Source organism: Hyperolius riggenbachi, chromosome 2 (assembly GCF_040937935.1).
Source record: "Hyperolius riggenbachi isolate aHypRig1 chromosome 2, aHypRig1.pri, whole genome shotgun sequence".
In the NCBI taxonomy this organism is placed as follows: Eukaryota; Metazoa; Chordata; class Amphibia; order Anura; family Hyperoliidae; genus Hyperolius; species Hyperolius riggenbachi.
This window is the reverse complement of record NC_090647.1, coordinates 396,024,155-396,037,277: the sequence shown is the minus strand read 5'-3', so window position 1 is coordinate 396,037,277 and position 13,123 is coordinate 396,024,155. Positions and strand designations below refer to the sequence as shown.

Genomic DNA, 13,123 nt, shown 5'->3' with positions numbered 1-13,123 from the left:
GGACATTTGGTAATTTCTGAAAACATGGTTATAACTGTTGGTTTTGCTGATTAAAGAAATTAATTTTCATTTGAGTTGCTATGCAACTTGGTTACCCCAAAAAATAAATGGCCGCGGCCTTTTCGCCAATTGTTCTCTGTTTGAGTTATTTAATTATATTATAGGATAAGTTTATGTTTGTTTGTCCAATATGGGATGTGCAATAACATGCGGAAAGAGCCTTTATGAATGGGGATTATGCTGAGTGGTCGGTAAAGTCACCGGTATTAAGCATTTCCGCATGCAGAAATGCTTTATGAATGATACCCATTGCCTAACAACAACAAACTGAATACAAGACAGACCCTAAATCACTGAAGGAAAGGCGGCCTGGGGGGAGATTGCCCCCCTTCCCCCTGGTCAGGCCGCCTCTCTCGTCCCTATGTTGCAGTGCAGCTTCTCGTCTGAGCTGCCCTCTGACAGTATGCTAATAATTCGGATGGTAATGGAAAGAGGCGGGCTTTACTGATAGCTTGTATGTTTGTGTGTGTTTGGACATCATGGGAGGGGGAGTAGTAATCGCATGGTGAAAGCGAGTAATCCTGTAGAGCGCCGGAGAAAGCTAGTAAAGGAGGAAATAAGAAGAAGCCATAAAAGAGGCTGCGCGCATCAGAGAAGAGAGCTGCTGACTCTGGACAGAACCAGCGATTGCGGAGGTAGGAAGGAATAGCAAAGAATCAAAGACTAGAGAAGCCTGCTTCCTTGTCTCTCTCGCACAAGCTACTTTTGGAATACAATACAGATCACAAATAAGACGTGGTTTCGTAGTGTTCGTTTCCTGCTGTCATGGTTCATATGTGGATTATTTCCTTGGCAGATTGAAGGTGTGACGGTGTGGTGTCTGATTTAGCTACTTCGTCTGATTTAGCTACCGGTAGCTAAATCAGACAGCACAGTGTGTCTGGAAAAGCTACCCTGTCTGAATTAGCTACAATGGCAAAAAACAAACCCTGTGTATATGCTGCATAATGTTTGCCCTTGAGTGATAGGTTACAGATCTTATTTATGTAATGATATTTATTATGTTGGCTATGAAATAGCCAATATATTGTTCTTCTAGTTCAGCTTGTTATTATGTTGGCTATGAAATAGCCAATATATTGTTCTTCGAGTTCAGCTTATTCTTCTTATTATGTTGGCTATGTAAATAGCCAACATCTTGTTCTTCTAGTTCAGCTCGTTCTTCTTCTTCTTATTATGTTGGCTATGTAAATAGCCAACATCTTGATCTTCGAGTTCAGCTTATTCTTCTTCTTATTATTATTAGCGCCCCCCCATTTTCTAAACGCTACTCCTCCCACAGTTTCAGGGGTACAAGCCCCAAACTTTCCACACTTATTCGTCTTATAGCGAAGTACGTTGCTTGTGCTTTATTAAGCGATCCCACCCTCGGGGGCCCTGCAGCGGACCCCGGAAGACCCCTTTTTTCGTATTGACTTTGACAGGGAAAAATTTCAAATCACTGCCACTCGTACAATTTTGAAGCTACATTCCTCATACTCGGACCACATATTGTTGGTGTCACCACAAATAAAAATACGTATTTTGAGGGGTCACCCCAAAGTGGGCGGAGCTACCAGCAGCCAATGAAAATTTAGCAATTTTCTATACGCTACTCCTCCCAGAGTTTTAGGAGTAGAATTCTCAAACTTTGCACACTTGTTCGGCTCATACCCGAATAGGTTGCTTGTGCTTTGTTAAGCATTCCCACCCTCCGGGCCCCTGTTGCGGACCCCCAAAGTCCCCATTTTTCCCATAGACTTTCATTGAGAATTTTGAAAGTTTTGCCACTCGCACAGCTTTGATGTTACACTCACCAAACTTGGGTCACTTGGTCATGGAGTGAAGCTGAAGCATTCTGTCACATTTTGGGGACCCCAAAAAGTGGGCGGGGCCAAAAACAGCCAATCAGATTTTCCCTATTGACTTTAATGGGAAAATGTAAACAGCTGTAACTCTCACTGTATTAAAGCCAGAGTTCCCAGACTTGGCACAGTGGGTCACTGGGTGACTGGGTTTAAAATTAATAAAAAGTGGGCGGAGTCTACCACAGCCAATCAAATTTCAGCCATTAGTTTAAATGGGAAAATTTTAAATTGCTGCTGCTCTTAGATGGTTAAAGGCAGGGTCCTGACACTTGGCACAGTTGGTCACTGGGGGACTGGGATTAAAATTCATAAAAGTGGGCGGAGCCAAAACCGACCAATCAGATTTCTTTGATTGATTTAAATGGGAAAGATTAAAAAGGCTGCCATTCTCACAATATTGATGTCAGGGACTTCGAATATCGCAAATGTGGTCCATGGGGATTTACACTTGAAATTTTGAAAAAGTGGGTGGAGCCACCAGCAACCAACCAAATGCCATTCATTGATTTTCAATAGAAAACAATAAAACTGCTGCCATTTTTACACGTTAAATGCCAGCATTCCCAAACTTTGGAGTGTTAGTGACTGGGTGACTGTGGTTCACCATTAATAAAAAAAAGGGGGCGGGGCAACAACAACCAATCAGATTTCAGCCATTGACCTTAATGAAAAATGATAAACTGCTGCTATTATCACAGTTTAAATGCCAGGTGTCCCAAACTTGGCTCAGTTACTCACTGGGTGATTGCGGGCAAAAAATAAGAAAAGTGGGCGGAGCCACTAGCATCCAATCAAATTTCACCAATGCACTTCAATGTAAAGCTTTCAAATACTGCCACTCTCACAGTTTTAAAGCCAGAGGTCCAAAACTTGGCACAGACCATGATTTGGTGGTTAATGTTAAAATTTAGAAAAATGGGCGGAGCTTAAAACAGCCAATCAAATGTTACCTATTGCTAATCAATGTCAATATATAAGTTGCTGCCATTCTTTTACTGTTACTGGCAGGGACTTCAAACTTGGCACAGTCAGTCATTGGGTGACTGAGATAAAAATTTTAAAGTGGGCGGGGCCAAAAACAGCCAATCAGATTTTCCCTATTGACTTCAATGGGAAAATGTAAACAGCTGCAATTCTCACTGTATTAAAGCCAGGGTTCCCAGACTTGGCACACTGGGTCACTGGGTGACTGGGGTAAAAATTTGGCAAGGTGGGCGGAGCCACATGCAGCCAATCAGACACATAGCCAACATCCTGTGGTTTCTTCAGAAACGACACCGTCTAGTTATTCTTATTATTATTAGCGCCCCCCCCATTTTCTAAACCCTACTCCTCCTACAGTTTTAGGGGTACAAGCGCCAAACTTTCCACACTTATTCGTCTTATAGCCAAGTACGTTGCTTGTGCTTTATTAAGCGATCCCACCCTCGGGGCCCCTGCAGCGGACCCCGGAAGACCCCTTTTTTCGTATTGACTTTGACAGGGAAAAATTTCAAATCGCTGCCACTCGTACAATTTTGAAGCTACATTCCCAATACTCGGACCACATATTGTTGGTGTCACCCCAAATAAAAATACGTATTTTGAGGGGTCACCCCAAAGTGGGAGGAGCTACCAACGGCCAATGAAAATTTAGCAATTTTCTATACGCTACTCCTCCCAGAGTTTTAGGAATAGAATTCTCAAACTTTGCACACTTGTTCGGCTCATACCCGAATAGGTTGCTTGTGCTTTGTTAAGCAATCCCACCCTCTGGGCCCCTGTTGCGGACCCCCAAAGACCCCATTTTTCCCATAGACTTTCATTGGGAATTTTGAAAGTTTTGCCACTCGCACAGCTTTGATGTTACACTCACCAAACTTGGGTCACTTGGATATGGAGTTAAGCTGAAGCATTCTGTCACATTTTGGGGACCCCAAAAAGTGGGCGGGGCCAAAAACAGCCAATCAGATTTCCCCTATTGACTTCAATGGGAAAATGTAAATAGCTGTAACTCTCACTGTATTAACGCCAGAGTTCCCAGACTTGGCACAGTGGGTCACTGGGTGACTGGGGTTCAAATTTGGCAAGGTGGGCGGAGCCACATCCAGCCAATCAGACACATAGCCAACATCCTGTGGTTTCTTCAGAAACGACACCCTCTAGTTATTAATAATATTCTTATTATTAGCACCCCCCATTTTCTATACGCTACGCCTCCCACAGTTTTAGGGGTACAAGCCCCAAACTTTCTACACTTATTCGTCTTATAGCAAAGTATGTTGCTTGTGCTTTAATAAGTGATCCCACCCTCCGTGCCCCTGCGGCGGACCCCGGAAGACCCCTTTTTCCGTGTTGACTTTGACAGGGAAAAATTTTAAATCGCTGCCACTCGTACAGTTTTGAAGCTACACTCCCCAAACTCGGACCACATATTGTAGGTGTAACCCCAAATAAAAATATGTATTTTGGGGGGTCACCCTAAAGTGGGCGGAGCTACCAGCAGCCAATGCAAATTTGAAGTTACATTCACCAAACTTTGGTCATGGAGTGAAGCTGAAACATTTTGTCACATTTTGGGGACCCCCAAAAGTGGGTGGAGCCATAATCAACCAATCAGATTTTCCCTACTGACTTCAATGGGAAATTTTAAACCGCTGAAATTCGCACAGTATTAAAGCCAGAGTTCCCAAACTTGGCACCGTGGGTCACTAGGTGATTGCAGCTAAAATTTACAAAAATTGGGCGGAGTGTACAACAGCCAATCAAATTTCAGCCATTCATTTAAATGGGAAAATTTAAAACTGCTGCCGCTCTTAGACGGTTAATAGCAGGGTCCCCAAACTTGGTACAGTTACTCACTGGGGGACTGGGATTAAAATTCAGTAAATTGGGCAGGGCCAAAACCAACCAAACTTTCCACACTTATTCGTCTTATAGCCCCCACCCGCATGCAGAGTAGCACCGAAAAGGATTACGATGAAATAGGGCCCTAGACAAGATAGCACTTTTTTGGGCTCTAGTCTACTTTAGGGGACCCAGCAGGAAACCTCATAGGGAACAATTCTCCAATCACAGCATCCTTTACCGCACAAAGCATTGTGAATGGCTGAACAGGGTGGGTGTAATTTATTACAACCTAGAAGTTCAAGAGCATGCCGTCCACCAAATCACATTAGCTAGATTTCCCTGAGGTTTCCTGCTGGGTCCCCTAAAGTAGACTAGGCCCATTTTTGTGCACTGCTGATGGTCACCTGACTATTTTAGTTAGATTTGGTGGGGGTAGCATCCACCAGGCCCCTAGACCAGACCCGTAGCTTGGGGGGGGGTCGGGGTAGGACAAGTGCCCCCGGGCGCTAGGTCCCCAAGGCCGCCCATTGAGGATTTTACACCCCCCCTGGCCGCCTGCTAATTCCCCCCCGGGCCGTCCCCGCTGCCAGGCAGAAGCAGCCCAGCTTCAGACCTCCGACCAGTCGGCGACCACTATGCGGGCGCTAGGACCTAGCGGACACCGCACTGATATGCGGAAGTGACATCACTTCCGCATATACAGCGTGGTGTTCACCGAGATTGGTGCGCCCGCTCTAACTGGTCGCCGGCTGATACTGAGGTCTGAAGCTGGGCTGTCCCTGTCACTATCTAACCTGGGGGGTCCATGTCACTAACCTGGGGGGTGCCTGTCACTATCTAAACTGGGGGTGCCTATCACTATTTAAATGGGGGGTGCCTGTCACTACCTGAACTGGGGGTCTTGTCACTACACACACTGCGGATCACCAGTCACTAACTGAACTGGGAGCTCCTGTCACTACCTGAACTGGGGGGCTCCTGTCACTACCTAAACTGGGGGGCTCCTGGCGCTACCTAAACTAGGGGGCATCTCTCACTACCTAAACTATCTAGGCCAGCCAGCCCAGCTCACCACCAGCCAACCAGCCCAGAATCACTAGCAAAAAGGCCAAAGCATCACCACCAGTCAGGGTAGCATTTACTTCAACCAGCCAGCCCAGCCCAGCCACAGCATCACCGCCAGCCAGCCCAGCCACAGCATCACCACCAGTCAGGCCACAGCATCACTGCCAGGCCTTTCAGCCCACAGATCATCCCCAATCCAGACAAAAAAAGTATTGCCAGCCAGGCGAGGAGAATTCAGAAGCCAGGTGAGAGGTGTCTACTATATTAAGGGGGCATTCTGCCCATTTATGTGAAATGCTGTCTATTTATGTGCCTCATGACTGCTGAATTTGATTTGTTGGGGGACTCATGGTTACTGGATTTGTCTTGTTGGGGGACTCATGGTTACTGGATTGGTCTTGTTGGGGGCCTCAAGATTGCTGAATTTGTCTTGCTGGGGGCCTCATGATTGCTATATTTGTCTTGTTGGGGGCCTCATGATTTGTTGGGGGCCTCAAGATTGCTGAATTTGTCTTGTTGGGGGCCTCATGATTGCTAACTGTGAGACTATAGGAAAAGCTGAATCATTATCATATGAGACAGTAGTATTAAACCTACTTTTTTTTTAGCTTTTTAAAACCGAAAATAAAACTGGGGGGTTCAAAAAAAAAATACATTTTCAGGAGTAGGATGGATGAAATGGTTTATCTTCACAGTTTATTTTCAACTTGGATTTTCCATAATGTTCATGTATGAGTTAAAATGTTTGTATTTAGTTTAAATTGCTGTTGGCACTTTGCGATAGATAAGTGACTTTTCGCCACCACTGTCCTGATCTAATGTCCCACCATTGCTAAGTTCATGTAAACTTGTCTCCACCCGTGACCACACCCACATTTTGGTCTATGACCACACACATTTTTCGCTAAGCGCGCCGCGCTACGTAGCCCCAATTAGGGGGGGGGGGGAGCTGACTGGATAATCAGCACCGGGTGCCAAATATGCTAGGTACGCCACTGGCTGCAATGTCTTTTTTTTTTTTCTTTAATCTATACATTTATTTTATCGATCCTCACCGCCAGCGGCGCCGAGCCGGATCTCCCCACTCAGTGACGTCACACGTCATCGCCGAAGTGGAACGCTGAGCAGAGCGGCAGTCAGCAGAGAGACAGAGGCGCCACCAGCGAGCCAGCCCCATACTTCCTAGAGGCTTGAGGTTAGACAGCGTGCCGTGCGTGGAGCCCAGGGTGGAGGCAGCAGCCGGACCGGATTTTAAATCAGCCAGAGCTAGGTGAGGCAGCTCAGGACCAAAGGCAGCGCACACCGCACAGCACTTACTGTCTGTCTATACAGGCGGCATATTTGACGGTGGGTGAGCGAACTTGAAGCCTGGCAGAGGGAGGAGGGTGGGTGAGCGTGAGCCTGGGGGGGGGGGGCTATAAACAGTTATGGAACATTCCAGGTCAGGAAGGTACATACTGAGGGAGGGAGGGTGGGTGAGGGTGAGCATGAGCCTGGGGGGGGGGGGACTTGGGGCTACAAACAGTTATGGAACAGAACATGCTGGAAGGTACATACTGAGGGAGTATGCTTGGAAGAACAAAGAGAAATCGAGAGCCCAATATGGTGTAGTATTGTTAAGTTGGTTGTGGTTTAAAACAAAAAATCTTAGATATACTCACAAACATGGGTTACCCATAGGCAACCACTTCAAGTGCAGGTAGGGAGTATTATAACCTGACCCCACACAGGTTTTTAAGATGTCGTTCTCTGTGGATAGGAAATGGGGTAGCACCCCTCCACCGAGGGTGGAATCAAGATTTCAGTAAAGCTTGGTGTACAGAGGCGCCAGAGTAGAATAAAAACATTTAAAACCCGTCTAAAAGAGGGGGATGTTCAGGTGGACTTACCTCTCTGGTCTGGGGTGCCATGTCAGCTGCTGGTGTTGGTCCACTGTGTTTTATCAAGGGCAGGGTCAATGCAGCTAGCTATCAGGAGATTTTGGAGCACTTCATGCTTCCATCTGCTGAAAAGCTTTATGGAGATGAAGATTTCATTTTTCAGCACAACCTGGCACCTGCTCACAGTGCCAAAACCACTGGTAAATGGTTTACTGACCATGGTATTACTGTGCTCAATTGGCCTGCCAACTCTCCTGACCTGAACCCCATAGAGAATCTGTGGGATGTTGTGAAGAGAAAGTTGAGAGACGCAAGACCCAACACTCTGGATGAGCTTAAGGCCGCTATCGAAGCATCCTGGGCCTCATAACACCTGAGGGAACAATCCCCTTCTAGCTCAATGGGATCCGTTATTAGTTGAGCAAGAAGGGGGGATTGTTCCCTCCAGGGGGGTTATTAGTTGAGCAAGAGGGGGATTGTTCCCTCGGCGGGGGGGGGGGGGGGGGTTATTAGTTGAGCTACAGGGGACGGGAACAATCCCCTTCTAGCTTAATGGGATCCGTGGTTGCAAAAAAATTACAGGCGTGTTAACAGAGAGAAGCCACGCCTACGCAGTTATACACTGTCCTCTATGGCAAGTTGCAAACTATGATGGGTTGCAAAATTTTTCATTACACCGGATTCAGCCACTGTGATATCTAAATACTATTAAAGTAGCTGCTGATGCCTCCCACTAGATTGATGTGGTGAAAGATTTTGCGACCCAACAGATTTTGCAACTTGCTTTACCAGTGCCTGTACGGACTGTGCATAACTGCGCATGCGCAGCTTCTTCCAGTTACCCCAGCTATAATTATTTGCAACTGGCCAGTGGCCAGTCAACGCATGCGCAGTGCGATCCCTCCGTCCCTCTCCGGCAGCTGGGAGTACTGTGCAGGCAAAGAACGCTCCCAGCCACACTGCGCATGCAACAACTGGCTGCAACTGGCTGAAGTTATGGGACCCGATACCAGAAGAGTGAGGACGGCACCGTAGGAGCGATTCGTGTGGATGGGGCTGGAGGAAGCCCCAAGTATGTATAACACTTGGGCATATACTAGCAGGGGCATAACTAGAAATCACTGGGCCCCCCTGCAAAAATTTGGATGGGGCCCCCCCATAGGTGCCAAATAATCATTTCAAATAAAGCGTTTCACTATAAAATAATTGTAACGGGTCAGCGTTTCACCATACAATAATCGTAATGCACCAGAAATGAATCTTAAAGTGGGCAGCATTTCACCAGAAATGAATCGTAAAGTGGGCAGCATTTCACCAGAAATGAATCGTAAAGTGGGCAGCATTTCACCAGAAATGAATCGTAAAGTGGGCAGCATTTCACCAGAAATGAATCGTAAAGTGGGCAGCATTTCACCAGAAATGAATCGTAAAGTGGGCAGCATTTCACCAGAAATGAATCGTAAAGTGGGCAGCATTTCACCAGAAATTAATCGTAAAGTGGGCAGCATTTCACCATAAAATGATCGTAAAGTGGGCAGCATTTCACCATAAAATGATCATAACGTGGGCAGCATTTCACCATAAAATAATCGTAACGTGGGCAGCATGTCACCATAAAATAATCGTAAAGTGGGCAGCAGTCTCCAGAAAATCGCAATGTGGGCAGCAGTCACCAGAAAAATCGCAATGTGGGCAGCAGGCACCAGAAAATTGTAATGTGAGCAGTAGTGACCAGAAAATAATCGTAAAGTGGGCAGCAGTCACCAGAAAGGCAGCAGTCACCAGAAAATAATCGTAAAGTGGGCAGCAGTCACCAGAAAGGCAGCAGTCACCAGAAAATAATTGTAAAGTGGGCAGCAGTCACCAGAAAATAATCGTAAAGTGGGCAGCAGTCACCTGAAAGGCAGCAGTCACCAGAAAATAATTGTAAAGTGGGCAGCAGTCAACAGAAAGGCAGCAGTAACCAGAAAATAATCGTAAAGTGGGCAGCAGTCACCAGAAAGGCAGCAGTCACCAGAAAATAATCGTAAAGTGGGCAGCAGTCACCAGAAAATAATAGTAAAAGTGGGCAGCAGTCACCAGAAAGGCAGCAGTCACCAGAAAAATCGCAATGTGGGCAGCACATTATTAAAGGGAACCAGAGAGGAAGGATAGGGAAAAATAGGAAAAGGTTTTATACATACCTGGGGCTTCCTCCAGCCCCATAAGCGCGGATCGCTCCCACGCCGCAATCCTCCGCTTCCTGTATCGTCGGTACCGGGCCCCGTCACTTCCGGCGGACGCGGCCAATTGTCCGCATGCACAGGGGCTACCTCCATACCCTTACGCATGTGGCTGCGCAATTTGCAGCCGCACGCATAGGTATATGGAGGGAGCCCCTGTGATGCGGACAATTGGCCGCGTCCGCCGGCCGACTCGCGGAAATGACGGGTCCCGGTACCGTCGGATCCAGGCAGTGAAGGACGGTGGCGTAGGAGCGATCCAGGCTTATGGGGCTGGAGGAAGCCCCAGGTATGTATAAAACCTTTCCCCCCAACGTCTCTGGTTCCCTTTAAGTACTGTCCATATCGTTAATTGCGGCTTTTAATATTGGTGCTTATGGCAGCCCCGTTTTCACCTGCTCTGCACCTTACCCCCTGCCCTTCCCCTCATATCATGTTCTACCAATTTCCCACCAGAAAAGTTTGGCCAGTACACCTTAAACCCCCCTCCCCTGCAAAGTGGCTAGTATGACTATCCCTCCCAGCATTTTATGTGTGCCCCCCCCCCTACTAATCTAATAGTCCTCTTGTTCCCCTATGTATACCCAGGATCATTCCCCCCAACGAAAAAACTAAGTGGCCAGCATTACTGACCCTCTTCCCTCACCTGCCCCATGTACAGTATATTACGTCTCACAAAGATTAATGTAATTTGAGCCCCCCCCACACACACACTCCTCGTGGCTGACATTCTCCCCCTCCCCCCTGCAATGTCTGTCCTCCACCTTGTATTTTAAAGTGAACCTAAAGCCGATAAAAAAAAATGAGATTAACTCACCTGGGGCCTCCCTCAGCCCCCTGCAGCCGATCGGTGCCCTCGCAGCTCCGCTCCGATGTCCCAGGACCCGCCGGTGAGCACTTCCGGTTTCGCCGTCACCGGCCGACAGGCACGGGAACGCGAGTGATTGTTCGCGTTCCCAGCCTGTATATCGCCCCCTATGCTGCTATTGCGGCCAGGAGGCCGCAATAGCAGCATAGGGGACGATATACAGGCTGGGAACGCGAACAATCACTCGCGTTCCCATGCCTGTTGGCCGGTGACGGCGAGTGACGGCGAAACCGGAAGTGCTCGCCGGCGGGTCCTGGGACATCGGAGCGGAGCTGCGAGGGCACCGATCGGCTGCAGGGGGCTGAGGGAGGCCCCAGGTGAGTTAATCTCATTTTTTTTTATCGGCTTTAGGTTCACTTTAAGGCACATGACAGCAAAGCAGTTTATAATTCCATTACACCTCATCCAGCGCTGTGCATTGCTCCTCTCCTACACTTTCATCAGAGGCGAGCTGCCCAGTGTACTGTGGTTCCCGAGTTTCTCACATGACAACTCAGTCAGGAGCTGCACAAATGTGAATTATAGCAGAGGAGCTCTGAAGAAAGCAGAGGAGAGAGCAAGGAAGAGGGATGCACAGCACTAGACGAGGTGTATGCCAGAGATATACACCGCTCTGCTGTGCGAGGAGGACAGACATTGCAGCCTTCAGGAGGAAGCAGGGAGAAGCACGTCAGCCTGAGTGAGGGAGTATCAGCTGCCCTGCGAGTCACGCAGCTGTGTAGTAAAGAAGAGGAGAAGGGAGATGAGATCTCGGCAAGCCTGCATAGCGGCTAGTTGCCACTTCTTCTTTAGCAACAGTTCTGTGCTAGTAGGTTTTAGTGTTGTCCGGATCATGAACGATTCGGATCTTTGATCCGAATCTATTTTATGAGTCGATCATCCGAATCATCAAAATGAACGATTCGGATCGCAAAAGGGGCGGGGCCAGGAGCGACAGGCCCCCTCTCAGCGGGCAGCGGGGTCCTGGAAGCAGGGATCGCTCTGTTGGATGGGAGCCAGCCTTGCAGGGAGACACGTAGATGAGAGAGAGGGGACATGGGTGCCACTGCCAGATATGTGTAGAGCACACATACTGGCTGCAATGTGCTGCCCATTATAGGCTGGCTGTTCCGTAGTGCTGCACAGTGAACACATTGGAAGCTTTTGGCTCAGCTCAGCACAGCTCAGTAACTTTGCAGACAGTGTGATTGAAAGGCACTCGGCACTAAACAGCTGCACGTATCTTCTGGGAATGCTTTCTTTCACTGTGCGACCTTTTCTTTCAAAGTGTACAGATGAACATATAGGTGAAATATATGTAAAGCATAAATGTGGGCATTACGTGCAAACATTTCTGCTCTCTGCTCGTCCCTCCTCCCTTCTCTGTCCACTCCCTGCCCTCTGTCCATCTTCTCCCCTTCTCTGTGTGTCCACCCCCCTCTCCTTCTCCTGTCCACAGACCTGTCCTGCTGTTCATTTCACCCCCGAATGCTTCCGGTAGTAAAATGATCCGAGATTCGGATCAAAGATCCGGATCTCTTCAATGATCCGATTCGAATCATCCGGATCATTGAAAAGATCCGAACTTCCCATCTCTAGTAGGTTTGATAGTTTTTCTGAGTGCAGCAGAAAAGTAGCTATTTCAGACGGCATACAGTCAAAAATGGCGCCAGGAAAAAATGGCGCACGGAGCCGCGCTAGTGTGTAAAACGCTATTTTGCGTTTTAATGTTAAAACATTAAATAGCGTTTTAATGTTAAAACGCTATTTAATGTTTTAACATTAAAACGCAAAATAAACAGTAGATGGTGCTATTGCTAATAGTTATAATGGCAATAAGTAATAGCAGTGTATTCTACCGTGCAGATGGATAGCTCAGTGGTAAAGTTCTCGTCTTGTAAATTATTTTTGCAGGTTCGAATCTGCTACACGTTACTTTTTTTTTCTTTATTAAATTACTAGAGACTTGATGCGCTGCTATCTGTTAATAAAAGTAGTTTAAAAATACTTTAATGAAGTAAAAGTTTTATGCTGTAAAGATCACAACTGCATAACGTATGTTGGGTTACAAATGAAGTGGGAATGCAGAATAAGGATTAGAGAGAAGGAATTACTGGCTGAAAACTAACAATAAATCGCAATATTGATTAGTCAAAAAGAAATCTCTTCTCTTTAACTAATCACTATCGCCATTTATTGTCAATGTGCAGCCAGTAATTCCTTCTCTCTAATCCTTATTCTGCATGCCCACTTCATTTGTAACCCAGCATACGTTATGCAGTTGTGATCTTTACAGCATAAAACTTTTACTTCATTAAAGTATTTTTAAACTACTTTTATTAATAGATAGCAACGCATCTTGCAATAAATAGT

General features: G+C 46.9%; 1 protein-coding gene across 1 annotated transcript in view; it reads left to right on the top strand.

Annotated features, from left to right (window-relative positions):
• The first annotated feature begins 541 nt into the window (after positions 1-541).
• PLXNA2 (plexin A2) overlaps positions 542-13,123 on the top strand; it is a 3,799,727-nt gene continuing 3,787,145 nt past the window's right edge. Inside the window, exon 1 of the mRNA XM_068269767.1 lies at positions 542-695. The gene's annotated coding sequence lies outside the window, so the exon portion shown is untranslated. The remainder of the gene's footprint in view (positions 696-13,123) is intronic.